Source organism: Pyxicephalus adspersus, chromosome 6 (assembly GCF_032062135.1).
Source record: "Pyxicephalus adspersus chromosome 6, UCB_Pads_2.0, whole genome shotgun sequence".
NCBI classification, from domain to species: Eukaryota; Metazoa; Chordata; class Amphibia; order Anura; family Pyxicephalidae; genus Pyxicephalus; species Pyxicephalus adspersus.
In genome coordinates, this window is record NC_092863.1 from 36,517,427 (window position 1) to 36,537,795 (window position 20,369).

Consider the following 20,369-nt stretch of genomic DNA (forward strand, 5'->3'; position numbering starts at 1 on the left):
TGATGTTATTTATGTATTGTGTATGTTTATATTGTATTTGCTAATTCTAATATGGTATTATAAATTATTTATTGAATTTGGATTATTTAATTAAAACTATAAAGAACATTTAACACAAGTGTAATCAATAAACAAACATTGCTTTTAATTTATTTTGTGCTAGCGTCATTATTTTTGAGGGGTAATAAGGGAAGGAGGGTATTTCCAGACTTTCATAATATAACAAAAGCACCCTGATAGAATAGACATGAATTTTGTAACAAATCAGGGAGAAAGAATTATCTGTAACTAGCTGCTATTAACATTTTATGGGTCAAAATATTTTTTCATTTTTTCTTTGGGAAGACACATACATTAATTACACCTAATTATTTAGCACTTTTGATATTATTGTTATAGCATTTTGGGAATACTCTCCCATTTACTTATAGTGGTAAAAGAACATTTTCTGGGGTGCCAATAATGAAGGAAAAATTCCTGTTTCCCTTATGTTATGCCCTTTCTTGAGAGCAGTATCTTTACTAGCTTTACTAGTTCTTTACTAGTCTCTACTAGCTTAATAATCACACATATCTTAGATAACAAGATATTTATTAACATAGAAAAAGAATTAACAAGTAATCAACAATTATTCAAAATAAGCTAGATAATGATCACACAAAGTAAAATGATACGTTACGCAAAGAGTCTGTCCTCTGTATCCTGCACCCTGGCTGGGTTCCAAGAAGAAAGATAGAGTAAGAGAGAGGTTATAAGAGAGATTTGTGGCTGTTGTCCCCTGGCCACATTCGGCCATGGCCATGCATCCACCCCTTACCCGGAGTATCCTCCCACTTCCGGAAATTCACTGTTCACAGGTGCCCGCTGATATTCTCCAGTAGGCGTCACTGTTTCATTGGTGGCAAATCCTCTGACTCAGCTGACCAGCTGGTTCCAGCTCCTTTGGGTGTCATCAGAAAACAGCAATGTTTACACACCTGGCAGGTTATTTGGAGAAGTCCTTGAAGTAGATTTCTCAATGCACACCCCCCATCCCAAACAGCTGGTATTGTGTGTTATTCCTGCTCACAGAGATGTTATCTCTGTTGTGGTTACTTGGCTCCAACCTCAAACGGGAATTATCCTGCTAGTTTTGTCCTCTCAGTTTTGGCCTTTCAGAGTCAACCCCCATTAAGGTCCACCAACAGCCAGTTTGAACTCTGTGGATACCCACAACCAACAATGAACCCATCACAGGTAGCACATGCATATTATTCTCATCTGTCATCAGAAGTATGTAAGAATAGCTGCAACAGTGCAGACACAATAGGTATTTTTGTATGGTTCCATTGCAGTAGCCATTACTACACATGTATGAACTAATCACTCAACTGCAGACACCCCCACACAACACACATGCATCAGTTCACATGATCCTATCACAGTGGCCATGAAAAGAGCAGCCATCCTGAGGTAGAGGTTACAAGGGGTTCTTCTGTACTCGGCCCTGTGCAGCCCAAAGAACTTAACTTTGCAATGCTGAAACGTTTTGAGGGGGGGGGGACAGGAAGTTTTACGCAGGCCCCAAAATTTCTAATAGCAGCCCTGGCCATGAACACATGCAAATAAACTAAAAGATCTAATCTGTAATTTTAAGAGACAAATCAAACAAAAATTCTACTCTTCTCTTACAGCCTGCATCACAACCATGCACTTCAGTTTAGTCTTAAAGGGAAACTATATGGGCCCATTCAAACCTAGACATGAATTACTGTGCATGCTGCAATAAAATTAGAACACTATAAAGCCAGGATCAGGGGTAAGTTTATGGAGTCACAAGAATGGGAGGAACTAAAGGTTTAAAAGAAGAGAAGAAGATGAGGCTATAATAAGACATTGCAGTCATTGTCTCCTGAGGTAAGCAGCCAAAAGACACAGTTGTTCTGCCTAACCTACATGAATCTGGGTCCTCAGCTCATATCAGTTTGAGCCATAAAAGTGTCTTCCTGTTGCTATAATTTCCTCGTATGAGTAACCTCAAAACCACTGATCATCGTGATTGTGTGCCCATCCTATTGGTTTAAAGCTCAAAATGGTGGAACTCATTCTAGCTGGGAAGAAGCAACAACAATGACAATGCAACGCTACATTTAAAGCGTACCTAAACTCAACATTTTTACTTTACATAAAAGGGTGAACAACCCGTCTATATTTAAGGTAAAAATGCAGGTGTTTTATTTTTTTTAAAAAGGGTGCAGCACCTCCCCTTTAAGTCTTCATCTCTGCAGCAGGATCAAGACTAGGGGAAAGAGATGCTGATCTCATGCATGCACAGTGCGATGGGCTCTCTTTTTTTCCCCTTCACAGTGGCTATGTCACCCGATCTTGAAGATGACAGGGCTTCCTCTGCGGCGGGACGAGAAATTCCAGGACGATGCGGGACCGGATCGTGGGAAGGACCAGCGCCATCGAGGGACCTGCCCGAATAAAGGTAAGTATTATTTTTTTGTTTTTAGTTTACTTGCACTTTAAGCTGCCTTTTGCAGCATGGGAGTATATGCTTCCTGTGACAGCTCTTTCATCAATTACAGAGCCTCCTGCAGAGGTGTTGCTAAGTTTTTTAAAGAATGTAGCAGACAGGCCTAACCACAATTAACACCCACAGGCAGCACTTGCCCATGAGGTTAACAAGTGTGTCTGTTCATCCTCAAATACCCCTAACTTCAAAAGTAAACACCCAATCAAATAGTGGGGGCCCAAGATGGACATTAACCAAAACTAGCAGAACATGCATTGGAGGTGATTGTCTGCCATCTGCCTGTGGGACACAATATCACTGATGAGTTTCACACCCTCTTGTAGATGATACATACATTGATTGGTCCTTGTCTATATTAAAGCAAAGTTTTACAAAATTAGAAATGAGGAATTCACAATGGCGACAAAAATAACAATTTAGAACATGTCACCACAAAATTCTTTACTCACATAAAGGAGTAATTATATTTTTTTATACAGTGAAGGACAACATTGTCAGAAATTGCTTTATCAACCCAAATATTCTGAAGAAGCAGTAAAATCATTTTAAAACAAATCCTCATTTATCTCGTGCAGCCAGCCCTATAATGAAAACACACGGCAAGTGTTTCTAAGCTGTTAGCAACCAACCTAAACCTAAATCAAGAGCCTTTTTTTGTACTATGAGGATCTTTGAGAAGTACAATGAGGATCTTAGAGAAGCCAGGAAATACTCATTTAAACTATTATACTGCTTGTTAAAATATGTAAGTTGTTAATATCCATAGTCAGGGCACAGATGCAGTAAATTACATTCTACCAATAATGTATTAGAACATAGATTCCTTTAAAAGAGGGAACAAAAAATATCAGTGACAGATTTATTTTATTTTTTTTTCAAGATTCTTTATTTTCAATTTTTCATAAGAAAAACCCAAACAACACAGTACTGAAACAAGAACAAATAATCAAGTATATAATCGTCTGCAACCAGTGCAAAAATGCTGTTTCTAAAGTATAGTGAATAAATTCGTCCAAAAGTCCAAGGTCTGAAACAGTGCAAAACAAGTTCAGGTGAACGTAGAACCCATGATGAGAGAGACAGTATGCATACATTCTAATTGTAAATCCAACACATTACCAAATTGAGTACATGTTTTCGCCAGCACATTGCTAGGAATGTCAGGAAAAAAAACCTATGTAGTTTACCTGAAATCTTATACCATTGAGATAGTATTTTATATCCCATATCCTGAAAAGTATTGCTAATGAAGGACTTGTGTACTAGGGTAAGTATTTTGGATTTTTGTTCTGCGTCCAAAGCGTATCCTAGGTCCCCCTCCCAAGTTTAAAGGTAGGAAGGAGAATAGTCCCCAGGGGCAGCATTTAATTCTGAGTAGATGATATAGATATAATTTTATTAACGTAATCCTGACTTTTTATTAATTTCCTGACTAACACTAAATCACACTGGTTAAATTATTTTGCAACATTGACTTTGACATTTTGCCATCAAGACAGAAAACTGCCTTTAAATGGGTTCTGTGTTGAGTCTGATTAATCCAGATTTGTCAGTTGCTAAATTACTTTGTGTAATACTTTAAGTACTTTGGATTACAGGTGCAGAATAGAAGCACTTGCAAGGGGTTTCATCATATTTATTGTACATTCCCTTTATTTTATCCTTGAAGGAGACTAATAGGATGAGGTAACAGAGATCTTGTTTATCATGATGACTTAGTGAAAATACCAATATAACAGGGAACAACTAAGGGAACAAAGTCATACATTTGAGATAAACCACCAACCAAAATTTTACCTAGTTGTCATAATAGTTATAGCAATAGAAGAACATTATACAAAATAAAAAAAACTCCAAAAACAGCAAAATCTGTCACATAACAAATTCATTTTATTAATACCTAGGTATTAAAACATTTACCTACACTAAAAATTAACATAATGCCTAAATTACACTATTAAACTGCCTCCCTTATAGCAAGACTAATTAATAGGTATCAACATGGAGATATGAAACAATGGGCAGCCCTGGAAATAGATCTTTCTCCAATTCCGCTGGTAAGTGTAATTTGGGCCCCTACTGAATTATCAAGGATAAAAGAAAACCCATTGATTTGTTTGACTGTTGTGGCCCTGATATATTTCATGATGTTTCAGTCACTACCTACCCCTCTCCCCTTTCACCGATCCTTGACCCTTTCACCCATCCCTCTTTCTAATTGGGCTATAAAGATCCAGTCTTTCGCTCATGGATATAGCAGTTTATATTCCAGGCTATACGTTTTTCTGATTAATTTTTTCTGATTCCAAACAGATCATGACCTAACTAGGCCCCTGGAGTAACATGCAACACATTTCATGCATTCCTTTATTATTATTATTATTATTATTATTATTATTATTCATTCATTCTCTCCTTTTTCTTAAGCCCCATTATTTCCATTAGAATCAATTTGCTCTTCCTCAGGTTGCCTTAGATGCACCTTTTCATATACATATATATTTTTGTTCTGTGCACAGATCTTGTCCAACTTCCTCTATATACAGAAATGGAAGTGTGACCTCAATATGACATTTACTGAACAAGACTGGGAACATCTCCTATACTTTAGCCACAAAGCGTCTATCAGTAATAAATAAAAAGAGATTATTTATAGGCTTCTTACTAGATGGTAAAGAACTCACTCTCTTATTTCAAAAATATATCTTTTGGAGCTCTCTGACCCTCATATCCTTTTGATCTGAAGTGTCAGATATTATCTTTCTGCTTTGGGACATTTCTATTCTATATTTTAACAAACCAGAATTTGCCTATTTCTGTGTCTGAGATGTCCAAGAAGCGGTAACACAATTCTCCCATTTACCATTTACTAAATACAGAAAAGGCTTGTATACCCCCTAGTATTCACCACTGACTGTTGGGCAGTGGTTTGCCAAGGTGGATGGCATCAAGTGTATGAAAGATATGTTATGTTCTCAAAAGTCTGGATTCGAGAAATGTATTTGTACCTGGTTCTATTGGATACATTATAGCCTATCCACTGACAATCTAACGCCTAATTCCACTTCCTCCCCCCAGTTTTTTCTTTTCCCCACTTACCTTTATATGCCTTTTAAATAAAACAAAAAACTGCAACCACAATTTCAGAAAATTTTAATTTGCCTTTGTCTTTTACAACGGATATATCATATTGATGATTATGTTCCTTTATATTTTGTGGTTCTATACTAGAATTTGTACTAGATAACATCGATTTGACAGTATTTTTGTTTACTTTTTTAATTCAAATAAATAACACAATAATTCAAATAAATAATTAAAATAAAAGATAAAAAAATAACCTAAAGATTGTTATATGTACTTAAAATAAGCTAATGTATTTGTATAAACTTTTGGAACTGTGGAATTCTGGAAAGAATATTAGTATCTGGAATACAGACAAGTAGGAAGGCTGCTCATTATTAAAAGATATGTGAAAATGTTTTAAAAAAGTAAATTAAATGACTGTCTGGATATATAATTCTTACCACTAGAGGGTCTAAAGGACAAAATACATTAACATTAGTGCATACCTGAACACTGGAGATATTTTCATGCTCTGTACATGTGCAGAGGAATTGAGGAATCAATATACAAAACAATCTGCTTCTAGACTCCTTTCCTTACCCAGTGTTAAAAAGTTAAGCCAAACATTACGCTTGTAGCATTGTCACATGTGAAAGCAAAGTGAGTCATATGTCTTACCCCTAAGTGGTGCGAAAAGGTAAAGAAAAAGCTGCTAGGACGAAGGGAACTTACAGTGCGTCATCCTTTAGGTTGACCTGCGTGGGTAAAGGAAAAGATCTCTATATTTTTAAGTTTATACTTTTATGCAGTCATGCAAAAAGTAAGTGCACCATATTACATGTGTTTACATGTGTATACATAGATGGTATTGTTAATTAAAAACCATATTAAAAATATTACGAGATGTAATAGTGTATAGTGGATATAGGAAGTACACACAATGACCTACAATGCTGGTGTTGCCCTTTTAGCAGAAAATACATCTTAAAGGGGTTTTGTATACACAGTTTAGTGTTTCTTTAACTATCAAACGGTCAATACTTTTTATCATATTTTCCTAAACATAATATATATATATATATATATATATATATATATATATATTATTTTAGTAAAATTATTGATTTTAAACATTCTTGTGTAAACCCCCTGGAAGACTCATGAGTATTCACAACCTCCTTCTGGGGCCTTTAGAGAGCATCCAAACCTCAAATAAATAATGTTTAAATAACATAGGTCACACCTGCATATATTCTTAGTAGGTTTTAATTATTGGTGCCTATAATGGAACACAATTCTTATGTCATAGATTAGTGATAAATGTAAGAGTATTGTTACTTTGTCCATGTTAACCACCAGCATTGACTCCATTTGGATTATAAGAATAAATGGAGTATGTCTGTTGTATTATTATGTACTTTTTAGCTGTAATTTAGGACAATATTAACCAAGGGAAATCTAGTTCTTACTGTTGCCAAGCCTAAGTGTAAATATCACAAAGAAAGAAGAGGAGAAAAGACAGTAAGGTAATTTACTTGTATTAGTCAGTTATAACATTCTGAACTATACGCAGCCCAACCTTACTACTACCATCTTACCAATCAACCACTGTCTACTACCAATATGTCTCTATGAGTCCCCTGAAACCAGCGCTCTGGGTGCCGCCATCTTCTCCTTTTCTTCTTCAAGATCGGGTGATTTAAGATTAAAAAAAAAATTGCCGACCTCACTGCGCATCGCAATGAGGCATACTTTTCTCCATGTGTGAAAAGGCTCCTTCTGCGCATGCCTGAGATGCTCGGGTATGTGCAGAAGGAGCACCCGAGAGCCTCCCAGGATGCGTGATGTAGGTATCCCGGGAGGCTTTGCGCTCCCATTCATTCCCGATCGCCTAGCCTTTCTTTTTTTTTTTAAAGGGTGTTGCACTTAAAAACAAACAAACAAACAACAAATTTTTTACATTACATAAAAAGGTTGTCTACCCTTTTATGTAAAGTGAAATTTTATGTAAAGTCAAGCCAAAGGAAATAGAGACAATCATATAATTTATGATATGATTCAATATGATCACTAATATTGGTATTGTAGTTTTTTCCATACCATTTTTTGTATACCTTTACTCAGCATAGTTGGGCTGTCTAATTCATAATGTTTTAACTGAAAAATACAAGTAAATTACCTTATTGTTGCCACAAAAAAATAGTCTTTTCTCCTCCTTTCCTAGGTACGATTTATCTGCCTTAATAAACATATGATTTAAGCAATTGAATACATGCTCTAATGTATTTACTTGTGTAAATTGTAGCTTGAGATATTGGGCCTGATTTATTAAAGCTCCCCAAAGCTGGAGAGGTCACACTTTCTTGGGTGAAGCTTGGTGATCCAGCAAACCTGGAATAGATTTGTCATGTCAGCAAAAAGTAATTTGCTATTTGTTAGCAAATGTTTTCAGTCCTGCAGAAGATCTATTCCAGGTTTGCTGAATCACCCAGCTTCACTGATAAAAGTGTATGCTCTCCATCCTTGGAGAGCTTTAATAAATTAGTCCTATTGATATGTAATTTTTACAGAAGGGGGTAGGGAGAAAAGGGCAAAGCTGTGAAAAGACACTAGTTGCTGTTTGGAAACAAAACTATAAAATAGCATATAAAAATATCTTTTATTTTACCACTTTATTTTGCCTTTTTTGGTAAAATTTTTTGGAGTGGAACAAAAATTATAAAAACCCCTCTACTTTCAGTTTACATCTGGAGGGTGAGCATAGAAGAAAGGCATTTTTAGGAGGTGGTTTAAAACTACAGTATCCACATTTCTGTTTTTAAAGTTGCTGTTGGTCTTGTTGGTTTCACTAATCTTTAACTGGTTTCATTCTACCAGTAATAGTGTGTTAGGTTCATTTTCTGCAGCAGGGTGACAACACTGTGGGATTGTGCAGAAACTACCAGAGTATTGTTACACTTTTCTACAGTCTGCCCGCCCAAACTACAGGCTGATGCAGACCTACAGGATCCTTCTACAACATCTCAGCCATGAAGGAGCAAGCTGGCCATGCTTACTTCAGCAGAATCACAACCAGGAATTCCCCTGTTGTCTTAAAGACAAGGGTAGTAGAAGCATTCCTAAATTAATCTTGCAAACTAAAGTCCTGTCTCTTCCTGGTCTGTTACAAGACATGTTTTTCTGGTGCCCATATTTGCTACCCACAGCTGTAGCCATCATCATTAGGAAGAGAGAGGAAGTGGTGACAAACTGCAAAGAGGTTACAATATTAGTATTGCACAGTCATGACATATTGTATGTATAAGCTTTAGGTCATTAAAGGCCAACTTAGACATTTAGCATAACTCTAAATTTTTTTGGAAAGAAATACATTTCAGTGGTCACACCCATTCTGCAACCCCACTAGAGCTGTAGTAATGTAAAGCCTGCTTTAAGTACATCCAAAAAGGGACAATTCTTTTTAATTGGCACTCATCAGCACATTAGCATGGTGGTCAGTAGGGAGAATGCAGCTAAAAATTCCTAGCAAATGGGAAGATTTTCCTACCTACAGATTGCCAAAATTATAAATCATTTGTTTCATCCTAATAGGACTTTAGACCCTGGATTAACATAAATTGTTTATTGCTTAAGGAAGCACTAGCAGCCTCTGGAGGAAGCCTAGGGTTCCACAGAATCCTGGTTGAGAAACACTGTCCTAGAGGTTCCGGAAAAAGCAACTTGTGCAATGATGATGAGCAATTAAAGACTATTGTTAGCCTTTGCTAGAATGAAGAAGAAACAAGGTTGGGGTTTGACTTGCTAAATACTATAGTGGTTTGCCTTTTACTTTTGTTTCATTTCAGAGAGGAAATGTGAATCTACATGAAAGAAAATGAAAGTTCTGTTTCCTCCTAATAAAAATTACTTTTTTTTAGGTATGAGTTTTTATCAGGCCATGCCAAAAATAACACCAAAAGGTCAGATGATAAAAGATACAGAATCAGATCATGTCATGTAGGATATGAAACCAGACTAGTGATGTCAAAATGCACTCATTTGTTTAGTAAAACACCTACTCAGTCAACTATCAAATATTCCCCTCCGACTTCATGAGACTAAGGAAAAAACTCCTATATGTTGGGTTTTTGGTGACATATGATGCTGGTTTTCCAGCAAACTTTTTTCCTATTATTTCAGATATGCTATATATTCCTAAAGGTAATTGTGATTTAAAAGTTAGTGATAGATATAATTTCTACAAGCTGTAAAGATAAATGATAGATAGAGTTATGCTATACATGCTAAATCGGATATAAAATATTTGTAAACCTTTACAATGAACCTGGTTTGCCCCCCTTTCGATCTGTAAATAAACAATTTAAGGAATTTATAATATCTATTTAATAGGTGGAAATAATATTTGTCCAGTCAGAAAGTGTCCAGTGTTGTCCTGTGTACTATGCTATGTTATCTAAAACAATATTATCACAATGAGTGTTAGGACACCACACTACCTCCTTTTTTTTTAAGGAGTTGAGAAGGAAAAGGATCATCAGAAAAAAGCACTATGAAAACTAATGCAGTCACTGCATCTGCTTCCTGGGCTTAGGTACACTTGAATGTACTGCGTAATATGTTGGTGCTATAATAAATCCTGTTTATTAATATTATTACATGTTATTGTAATTTGGACTATTAGTTTTTTTGCATGTAGTTTTTAAATCTTCCTGTTTTGTGGTAAAAACTGTCTCCTCATCACACTATTTTGTGCAAACATGTTGACACACTTCATGCACATGGTATGCTTTTGTATGTATCTAAAAACCAGTCATGCCCAATGACATGCAGCCATCCATGTAGTAGGTGCACGTAGACAGGAAGTGACTAAAAAAGACTAGAAAAAATTTTCAGCACTGAGATGCAAACAGGGATGGAAAAAAGTGAAAACTGTTTCTGACAATTTCCAATGGAAAAAACAGAAGCACATGGGCACATAACAAGTTGATTAAGGGGGAAAGATTAAGGCCAAGATCTACTTTAGATCTACCTTAGTTCTACTACTTTAAGTTGTTCACAAAACAAAATACCAGCAAATGACACCAGTGTCTTCAACTCTCCATAAACTTTTTCTTGGCATCTTTGTAGGTACATTAGTAGTAGTTTTACGAAGTACCCCATCATTTGTAAAACACTTTCATAGTCTGATGTATTATACAGCAGAAGTTTCATGACCATGTATAAACATCTTATACATATATAGAATTTGTTTACATTGGCATGTGTGAATGCACAGATTCCTCTGAACTAGTAAGGAGGTGTTAGGATCTTCCTGATCAGATATAAAGTGGTGATAAAAATGGTCTAACAAGGAAGAAACCCTGCATATAAATTGTAAAATAGTACCTAGTATGAATCAAGTGGCAATATATAGATGAATCTTGAGATTTCCCAATCCCAAGCAACAGACTGTGAGAGCAGGAATAAGATGTAAAGCTGCCAGGAGCTCAGTCTAGCTGAGGTCAGCTACTTTTTCCTACATAAAGTCTTCCCCAACCACCTTATACCACCTTATAGTGGTATTTATAGTGGTATATACAACCAAGCACAACTGAAGTATTAAGCTATGTGCAGACCTCTGAACCTTATTCATTTCATCCACAATCTAGTATCTGTATCCAGAGGTAATTTAGTGATCTGTCCTGCACAATCACTAAAGGAATGAAAGAATTATGCACTGCTATTACTGAATGGGGAAGATGCAACAGGCTGCCTCCTGATTATTCCCCTTTACACACCTCCAAATGAATGAACAACACTCTTTGTGCAGCACTCATTCCTACTTTTTCTGGGTATATTAACTAATAAGTATTCCTAATGATCATTTCCAAGACCTGTATCAGACATCTCTCTAAATTTGACCTGAGTGCCCAAAATCATTTCATTATAGATTGTTCTGTCTGTAACCCTCTGTGCTTACGTGATGCATGAGCATACGTCAGCTGTATAAATAAGAACAATAATAAAAAAGAATGAAACAAACCGTGCATGAGCCCACATAGTGAAACCACTTTGCTTGTAAGAAATAGATTCTATCAACAGATGGCAGAATCAGATAAATACATTTTTTAAGAACATCAAAAATAATTTTTGTTTTGTTCTAACTTTTGAGAGCCAAACTGATGACTCACTCAAAAATGAACTGTTTGCCTGTTTTTAATGCAGTGGAATTTGTGTGATCTTGATTCATGTGAGCCTGAAAAAGTGTATTTGCATAATAATGGTAATTTCTACCATAATATATATTATATATATATTAGTTTTTCAAAACTATTTGGATCTGTATAAAAGTCTACAGAACATAAAGTTAATACAATATTCTAAGTGTTATTGCTCCAAAAAGTATAGTTAGTCCTAAATTGCCAGTAATGTGATGACAATATTCCAGTACACATTTCATATTTCCGTGGCTTCTGAGCCCTGGAGAGAGAGCTTATCTATGTGGGCACAATCAATCAGCAAGGTTAGAAACCATGGTTCATGTTCTACAGATGGTTCACCCCCCTCCTCCACATTTTTCTCTACTGTGTTGAACACTTTACTCTCCTTTTTTCCATAATTTGTTTTGTAACGTTTACTACAAAAAATTAAAAAATCTGTTCTATAAATCAAAAATGGCCAGGAATTACAATGATCTGATAAATTGTCATATTTCTCCGTTTATTTCTTTGTTTGTATGTTTCTTTGCTGTTTGCTGTTGAAATTTGTTTCTTATTGTAAACCAATGTATCTATCAATTTGGTTCAATGTAAAATAAATAGATTAAAAAAAAAAACCTTTGGCTCATTTATTATTTCTGAACTCTATCATTTAGATGGTACATTTTTTCCCCAGTATAAAAATGTTTACAGGGAATGAAATCCCACATTCTCCAGTTGTTACTGTTTCATACCAAAACATTAAATAGAGCATATTGTAGTTTCCATATTTTTAATTTTCTGCTGAGTACACCTTGTAGAGCCATTCATTAATTTCCTTCATTCCCACTTTTTCCAGTTTCTGCCTACACCTTATTGACAATATAAGGATCTTTCTGTAAACTATACTTACTGTAATGTTTAACCCATTGTATCCTTTTCACCATTAAGGAATAGTGCACATAAATTTGTCATGTTCTATATCCTTTCCCTTATTATTTAGGCTTCAATTCTCTTAATATCATTTCATCTATATCCAAACATTTTATTAAGTTCTTTAAATGGAATTTTAGTATTTTTTACCCTCATATAATTTATTTTTTAAAAACATATATTGTCCACACATGATTGACTTTTTGAAGCATAGAGGGGGGTAATCCAAAAAGTATTTAACTCCAAAACTTTAGTAGGATAACTGAAGAGAAGGGTAAGATAAGGAAGCTATATTACAAAAATAGAGAAAATTAAATAAAAAGATAATTTAGTGCAGTGCTACATGTATATAGTTAGTTGATTTTCTTTTTTTGTCAAATACTATTTTTGAGAGCATTCTTGCTCTCTTCGTTCTCTTATACAAAAAAAAGATCTTACGATGGTTCAATGAAGCCATTCCAAAATGACACCTGTGATGTTAAAGACTAGCTTTAAAATACAATGCTTTGCATCCCATAGCTTCTTATAGTGTATATTATAAATACTCCCACAGTCAGGTCTGCTTGCCATAATTCCCCACCGTGTTCTTGTTCACCTTAAGATGTTTCTGCCTACCTGCCTTGGGTTTTTGCAAATGTATCTGAATCACCACAGCGGATGTGCAAAACAATTGATGTTGTCAAAGGCATCCAAAAATAAATATAAATAAATGTAATTACACATTATATGGATACACAGAGACATAGCCACTGACACCAATGGGGAAACCTCACTGTGGACCAACAATGTAAAAACATAACTGGCCACCAATTTACTGATATGAGGACATCTACTTGATGTATCAATGGGTTTAATACTCTTTGGCATTGATCAGAAACAAGTATGTAGAATGGAAGGTCAGACTTTGTCTGACTTACTCTATTTGCCTAATGCAGAAACGCCAGATACAGCAAGTGAATTACTATACAAAAAAGGAGGATCAGAGATGCTGACGTTCATAGCATATTCATTAGGTAATATTTAATTGTGGAATTATTTTAATAAAAATTCAGGATTTGAAATAACATATTGATTGTTGAAGTAACAAATTAATGCACGATAACATGCACAGTAACAGAATAATGCTGATATGACATTTTACAGATTGGGTTTACTTATACTGTAAAACTATTGCTAAATTTCCACAACTTCTACTAGACTTATTGTCAATATAAAGGAAAGATTTAGCTTAGCAAATAAAATTGCCTAAATGCTTAACTATAGCGCTTTCACAATATATTCCCAAAAGTGTACAAATGTCAGATATTTTGAAACATTACTAAATCTAACTAAAGGCCCATGAGGAAGTCCAGACACGCAGACTGGTCTCAAGGCTGCCTGTTCAATAAAGATGAATGCTCAGTGCATCAAAGTGTACATGAATTTTCATGCAGAGAAGGAAAGAAAGACCAGATACATTTGACACCAGCTTATTTTAGGAGCAGTGAATATATAAGGTATTTATACCAGCCGAAACGTATTTTCCAAATAGTTTTACTTTTAAAAATTCTGGAATTGTCTTCTGCCAGATAAGTGATTCACATACTCACCTACACGCTGAACACTCAAGATGACTCCTATGTTCTGATTTAGCTTTACAATTTCTTAGATCACCAGCTTGCTCACTGGACAGAGTTTGTCATAATGAATAATTAGGCAGGAAACACGTTGAGGGTACAGAAATGACAAAAAGCTCAACTTCAACTCTAAGACTAGATACACACACTAGATAAATGTTGTACAGGACGAACAATCATAATCATGTTGAGCGAATATCTAGCATGTATACAGTGGTCCCTTAATGTTTATCGATCTGTCCCGGAGGAACAATGAGGGATGAACACCGTACTTTCCTTTAGAGGAGAACACAGCGGGATCCCACTAGCTTTTTCTTCCCTCCCACTTAAAGAAGACCTATCACCAACTTTTTAACATTATGTAAAATGGTGGCTAAGCCTTCTATATAATGTGGAAATGTGTTTTTTTTTTTTTGTATTTATTTTCCTAAATCTCCTGTAGCCTTCTGTTATACATACGTCACATATTCCAAGAGGCTGTGGGCTGCTAATAATATATTAACTAATAACAATAAACAAACAAACAACAATAAATAACAACCACATATTATACAAAAACTGACCTGTTTTCCTCCCACTTAAATTGCGGGTCCTCAAGGCTACACCAAACCTTTTTTGATCACTGATACGATGGTTCCTAGCCGTACATACCACTGACTCAAGAGGAATATTAGCTGCCAGGAGATGATCCCATCAGCACCAATCCACTCGCTATTACCTCACAACTTTAAAACTTCTATCCATACACTGCCCATGAGGATCCGAAATGCTACCATGCCTCAAGTGTAATCACTTAAACTTGTAAGCACCTTCAAACCCACAATCTAACGAATAACTCTTACAATGCACTTAATTCCCAGCTGCCTGCAGTCTTGCCACACGTCAGCCCTGCGAGCTCCTCAACTGACAAACAAATGGCCTACAATCCACACCAAACATGGATGGACACCTAAAATAAAAAAAAAGAGAAAAACAAAAAACAGCACCAAAAACCTGTACCTCAAAACAAACTGTCCAATTATCCCCAATGTGCCCATGCACACCCCCTACCCTTCCAACCAGTGGGGCAGCAAATATAAACTATACCATCTCGATTCCCACCTTCCAATCTGCTTAATAACCTTCTCCCCCAATCCCCACCTGGTCGCCTCCGTCGCCTCCCCAATTCTGAAAGAGTGAGCAGCTTAGGCCATAGGATCCATTGTCCTTGTCCTCCTTCCATTGTCGTGGAAGTCATCATCTTCTTTTACAAGCTGATGTCCTTGTGGCCATCCGAATGGATGGCAAGATTGCCTGCCACTGACCAAACTGTTCGTCATACCAAAGCCAAGCCATGCCCCCATAAACCCTCTGCGCCTCGCTAATAGCATGCCTTCGTGACCACTAGCTGGATCCACTCTGCCACCATCGCAGCTGCTTGCACTGATGAAGGACGCCGTCTGCCTGACCTGACCTGGAACATGCTGGGGCTCCGCCACTGATGGGCATTCCTCCCAGCCGCAACCGCACTTCACGCAGGCCTTCTTTTTGTGGAGTGTACCGCAGGGTCCCTAATGGGGCTAGCTGCTTGGCGCCTAGCCCAAGGGACCTCAGGGCTCAGGCACTCCAGAGGCCAAGACCTCTGAGGCCGTGCCATCTCCAGCCCACCATTTGGAGAAGCCGAAGAGGTCCCAGCCATTACCAACAACACCTGATCCTGCAACCAGGCCGCACCATGGACTGCTACCTGCTCCCCCTTTTCCTCCTAGTCATGTGTGCCTCCTCCAAGTCCACTTTGTTCCCTGGATCTGAGCCCTTCTTTAGGTGAATAATGAGTCCATGTATGTTTAGCATTCACACTTCTCATGAAAACCATATGCCTTTCAATAATTTGTAATCTGAGAAAGTTTTGTTTTACTTCCAAAATGAGGTAATAACCCTAAAATAAAGATGGCAACATAACACTTCCAGGACACTGTATATATTTAATAATAGGAAGTACAAGGCACAGTGCAACTTTGCATGTAGGCAAATGCTTGAATGTTGTGGTACAGCAACCAGACACAATTAATATATGACTGCTCACACTAGTAATTTGATTATTGTGTAAGTACAGGTCTGTTCACGCTGCGAAAGCCTGAGATCCACCCCATTTACATAGCCTATAAATGATGTAACAAAACAGTAAATCTGTTAAACCATACAGTAAATTTCAACATATCATATCAGTGGTGACCCAGAAAGCTGAAATGTTTTACTTAAACTCTTGAGGAAATGTACCCAATGTTACATTTGGAGAAATCAGAGCGCTGCATACTAACACTACAATTGTGTTCCAATTATGGATCATGATGGAGGAAATGTATGATATCGGGTTGCTTTGCTATTTCAGTGGCTGTATTGCTTTAGTTATTGAGGGGTCTGTGAATTTAAATTAGCTCTGCAATCAATGTCTGTCCATAGTCTGAACTTCAAAAAAGAAATCTAGGCATGAATTAATTAGGAAAGGGTCCAGAGCTGGGTGGGAGTTGATAGATGACATAAGAGGCCCAAAGTCTGACTCTAGTAATAAAGCTTGTAAAACCTTAACTTGCTAACTGGCTAGCTATCAGACAAAATCACCAGCACAAATTATTTTCAGATATCTCTTATGAAAGAAAGTGATTATGAAACCATGGACATTGTTTCCATAACAATGGCTCTGATTGAGAAACTGCTGTTGCTAAAAAGGGTTATGAAGCCAGACATTTTTGCTTTTCTCTATGTTCTTGGATTGTAACCGGGCCCTAGAACATTATATTTTTGGCTGCTGTGATTAAGTCTTAGGTTCTGGGAATGATCATATCCTAGTAAGATTCATAAGTAACTCAAATCAATGAGCCCTGTATCATTGATATATATAAATATGTATATCATATAAATAAATCAAAAAATATCATATAAATAAACCAACCAATAAATTACCAAGTAGTCAAAAGATCACACCAACAGAAAATTCCATGGGAGGAAATTGCCCTGGGGAACAGACATTAGTTGGAATAGACAAGTTTGACTCTTTAACACAGCATAGAAATAATCATGTTAATATAATCACTTACATCTGTGGTGTAACTATGAGGGCTGCTAGTCTTTACCCTCATATGGACCATCATTATCCAGGGACTTGCATTACAATCAAATATTCCGTTGATGAGTTCCAGGAATAAAAACATAAAAACATTCAACAAAATCCTAATTACCAATCCCTTTATGGTAAAAAAGAATCACTATAACAGGAGCACAAGTCTCAAAAAAGTAGAGCAACCTTTGAAAATGATACCCCTCTAAATCCATTATCATTAAAACTATGATTAGGAAAGTGCCTTAGAATTCATAATTATGTTTGAAAGCTGCATTTCATAGTAATGCATGGCACAGTGCAGATATACAATACTAATACTCTATTGGTTCTGTAATAATAAAATTGTGAAATCGTTTTTGCGCTTGCTGTTAGCAGTGATTCAGCTGCTTAAAGTTGCCAGTGAGATCAAAGCAATAGAAAGTTCCTGCTTTGGCTGCTAAATGGTCTGGTCAGCTGCCAGTCTACCAGCAGGGGGTAGTCGCTGTAGCATGAATAAAAAATGACACATGGATAAATAAAGTGTATTTCAGATTAACTATTAATATTGTATGTCCATCCAAAACTAAAACATTTTTTAATCACTCTACATTTAATAAATGTCCATAAGATATACAAGGATGATTTTACCATACTGATGCAAAAAGAGTAATGAGTAGTATTAGGAGTAATGGTCATTTAAAAGGAGTGGGAGGAAAATCTGGATTTCTTCCTAAAAATGATGTCATATAATGTATATGAGTAATCAGGAAACATTATATATTATCAATTAGACAATTAGAAAACCAAGATGATGTAAATGTATTCTGAGCGTTTTGTGATAAATGAATGTAGCAGTGTTTGCAGAATATGGCCACAGACATCTCTCTTCAGTTGTGATTCAAAGTAATTGTGAATATTCATTGATTGGGTGATGGGTGATTTAGTGGTTTATTAGTCTGATATATATATGTAATTGTTAATTATTGAAAATTGATTTCTTTACAGTAAATCTTTCATCCAGCCCCCAATTAATTCCATTTGTTATTTTGAAAAGCTAACATTATTCATTTTGTGTGGTCCACAAAATGGGTGTTATTTGGCACCATACTTTGATCTAACAAATGTTTCTCTTTATTTCTCCAAATTAGGAGTAGAGGTATGTTTTGGTCCTGTAATTTTTACAAACCTGTGAATGTGAGTCATAATTACACCAAACTAACCTATCTAATGACAACTTTCTGCATTGGATAGAATAGGTTAGAGGCCATCTTCACTGTTGTTTTTTTATTGCTGCATGTACCCTGGTAGTAAATTAAAGCTCCCTAATAGGACAGTGCAATGCATATACTTAAAAAGAAGATGAAAAATGCTTTACCATGGAGCTAATTTATATCACTACACGAAAACAGTTAACTTTTATTTAGAGCCATGTGAATAAAATGTCTGTTTGGGATGTTTTATGGCAAAAACAAGATTGCAGACTGCCAGTAAGAATGGAGATTAGCCAGTTACACCACTTTGTGGGAAAAGCACGGCATGTGTTGCAATGAGCTCTCACCTCTTACCTATGCCAAATGCTCAGCTTAAGTGTGAGAACTAATTTCAGAACAAATATGATTGTGATATTATCTATGAACTCCAAACAATGTCAGAAGTCACACATAAAAGCCTAAACAGCATTTTGGGATTTTTAGGATTAGGATTTGTTTCATGCCTTAATATATTTAGCAGGAGAAAACATGATGTCAATTGATTTATAGAAAAGGACTGAACGCTGAAATTTGTTCTGAATATATTTTTTCCTAACCCTGCCCCCTTCCCATTAACATGCTAATTAAAACTTTCCTTTTTATTGCATGCCTTACTTTAGAGCAGAGACACAACACAAGGTATTTGTACTTTTTTATTCGATACAGGTAGATCATGGCCACTGCAAGGGGCCAGCAAAGTGCTGTATGTTGTTTTTTAAATGCTCAAATTTTATGCTAAGCCTTCACAATTTAGAGAACTGGAACTCTAAAAATGAAAGCCAAAAAGATCACTGGTGTCAGGTAAACTGACCTAAGTGCCACAAACTGCTTTTTACTCAAGAAACCACCCACAAACTTTGGAGGAATCCTGGGTGAGAAACACTGACCCAGACTAATGGCCCTCCCCTCCCCACATGTGAAAGTAGGTTATATTGCAAAAGCTGAGATATAAAATATTTCTACACTGCAACCCATGTGGTTTTCAAGAATTCAAAACATGTTGAAAGGTGGGTTTGTGTTTGATAAAAAAAAAAACATGATAGTGGGTGCAAACATGATGTTTGAATATACAAGCTTTGTTTATGTATAACTTTTACACCTGTCACTGAGACAGGAACTGAGAAGAAACTTTAAACCTATAAAAACGTTCACTAGATGCTGTTACACTGTCATAAGAAGTAAGGGATCTCACCATTAGGACCGTGTTTTATTTTAGTTGGCAAAACCTATTAAGGGCCCCATACTATTTATAGATTCTGAATCAAATCAATAAACATGATTTAAATTAAAACAAGGAAAATTCACTATATTACAAAGCTTCAAGTAAGTTATTCTTTCATATAGCTGACCATGAGTGTATGAAAGAATATGAACAAATAAATGTGAATTTATAAACTATATTGCATGTCTGACCTCCATAATAAAGGATAAACAAGTTATTTATGATAAAGTCTACTAGTTCTAGTAGTACACTGTTAAAAATACTAACATTGTTTAAATCAATAGTCTCTGGATTACAAATGCAGTGTTCTTTTGTTATCAGTGTGGGATGTGTCTGAGTTTATTCACAATACATTGATAGCTGCATTTGAGCTTCTGTCCTATATTTGACCTGCTTAAAACTGCCTTGGCATTCCTGTGAACTTGAACGTGAACAAAAGCCATTCAAAACAAGCTCTAACATCTGGAAAACTCTATGAAGAAAAATTCATAAAATGACAGCAATGTTGA

General features: G+C 36.0%; 1 long non-coding RNA gene across 2 annotated transcripts in view; it reads right to left on the reverse strand.

The window, feature by feature from the left end:
- The window catches only part of LOC140333550 (uncharacterized), a 59,708-nt gene that overhangs the window by 12,654 nt on the left and 26,685 nt on the right, over window positions 1–20,369 (reverse strand). Inside the window, exon 4 of one of the 2 annotated variants that reach the window (XR_011921392.1) lies at window positions 817–2,456. The exons of the other annotated variant lie outside the window; for it this stretch is intronic. This is a non-coding gene — a long non-coding RNA (uncharacterized lncRNA). Of the gene's footprint in view, window positions 1–816; window positions 2,457–20,369 lie in introns of those variants that run through there. 2 annotated transcript variants of the gene reach the window in all.